This window comes from Trichosurus vulpecula, chromosome 1, assembly GCF_011100635.1.
Source record: "Trichosurus vulpecula isolate mTriVul1 chromosome 1, mTriVul1.pri, whole genome shotgun sequence".
In the NCBI taxonomy this organism is placed as follows: domain Eukaryota; kingdom Metazoa; phylum Chordata; class Mammalia; order Diprotodontia; family Phalangeridae; genus Trichosurus; species Trichosurus vulpecula.
Genome location: NC_050573.1, coordinates 329,210,277 through 329,211,988, shown reverse-complemented (window position 1 = coordinate 329,211,988; position 1,712 = coordinate 329,210,277). Strand labels below are relative to the sequence as shown.

The 1,712-nt window shown below is 43.3% G+C and overlaps 1 non-coding gene across 1 annotated transcript; it reads right to left on the bottom strand.

Annotated features, from left to right (window-relative positions):
- Nucleotides 1-225: 225 nt before the first annotated feature.
- Nucleotides 226-332, bottom strand: LOC118835000. Its single transcript, XR_005009368.1, has one exon. It is a non-coding gene; the product is annotated as a U6 spliceosomal RNA (small nuclear RNA).
- Between the last annotated feature and the right edge of the window lie 1,380 nt (nucleotides 333-1,712).

Here is a 1,712-nt window from a genome sequence, read left to right as displayed (position 1 = left end):
CCCTTCCTGTATGGCCTTCCAGATTGTCTTGGGCTAGAAATATGCTTCACTCTGTCTTTTGTGGCTTCTGCTGCTCTAGAATTTGGTTAGAGCAATTTTTAGAGGTACTTAAGGGGTTTGGGGGAAGAGCTCAATCAGGTCCTGCTTCTACTTTGCCATTTTCGCTCTGCACCCCGCCAAGTGATTTTCTTTTTTTTTTTTTTTTAATGGAGGAAGCAATTTAAAAAAAATATAGAATGCTTCAAGATTTTGTGTGTCATTCTTGTGCAGGGGCCATGCTAATATTCTCTGTATCATTTCAATTTTACTATATATGCTGCCTAAGTGAGCACCCAAGTGATTTTCTTAAAGTAGATATATAAGCATACCACCCTCTACTAAATAAATTCTAGTGGATTAAAATTGCCTTTGGGAATAAATGTAAAAGCTTCTATTCATCTTTTAAAATGCTTCATAATCTGATCTCTTTTCCTATGTTTCCAATCATGTACTTTAGTCTCCTCTACATATTCTAAAATCTCACGGAAATGGCATTCTTGTTATTTTTCACACAATACACTCCAGCTCCAAACTCTGTGCATTTTTATCAGCTCTTCCCAATTCCTGGAAGATTCTGGCTCTTCACTTCTCCCTCATTTTTTTCCTAATTTCTTTTAAGAAAACTCAAAATTGGGGGCACAGCCTAGATGGTGGCTAGAAAGCAAGGACCTGCTTAAGCTCTCCCCCAGGTCCCTCCAAACACCTGTAGAACATGGCTTTTTAGAAGTTCTAGAGCTGCAGAACCCACAAAATAGCAGAGGGAAGCAGGGCTTCAGCCCAGGACAGCCTGGTTGGCTGCTGGGAAGGGTCTATCACATGGAGCTGGAAGAAGAGTGAAGCTCAGCACGGGGCATCAGGACCAATCAGCCAGGGAGCCCCTCGGAACAGTCTGTAGGACCCTGAATCATTGAGCTGTGGCAGTTACCAGACTTCTCAACCCAAAAACGCCAAAGACAACAGAGCAGGTTAGTGGAAAACTGAGCCCCAGGGGCGGCAGAGGTGGTGTATCTCTGGAGCTACTTCCAGAGCTCCAGCTGCAGTTGCTTCTGGCCCCAGGCCCACACATTGGGAGGAATTAAGCAGCAGATTAGAGTGGGAGCACAAAGCTTGCTTTGCCCTGTTTGTTTCTGGATCACGGTCCTGGTTGGTGTTTTTTTGGGGAGGAGGTGCATTGGCGTGGCAGAGCTTGCTGTGTAGAAGTGGCTCTGAAAACAGCAGCACAGCCCCTCAAGCTTGGGACAAAGCACTCTCTGCTCTACAAGCAGTCATACCCTGACAAAAAGCTCCAAGGTCAAGTAGTTGGCTGGGAACATGGCCAGGAAGTGAAAAAGGATACAGACTCAGACTCTAGAATCTTTTTTTGGTGACAAAAACGATGAAAGCATACAGGCAGAAGAAGTCAACAAAGTCAAAGAGCCTACATCAAAAGCCTCCAAGAAAAATATGAATTGATCTCAGGCTGTTGAAGAGCTCAAAAAGGATTTAGAAAAGCATGTTAGAGAGGTAGAGGAAAAATTGGGAAGAGAAATGAGATTGATGCAAGAAAATCATGAAAAAAAGTCAATGACTGGCTAAAGGAGACCCAGAAAATATTGAAGAAAATAACACCTTAAAAAGTAGACTAACTCAAATGGCAAAGAGCTCCAAAGAGCCAATGAGGAGAAGAATGCCTT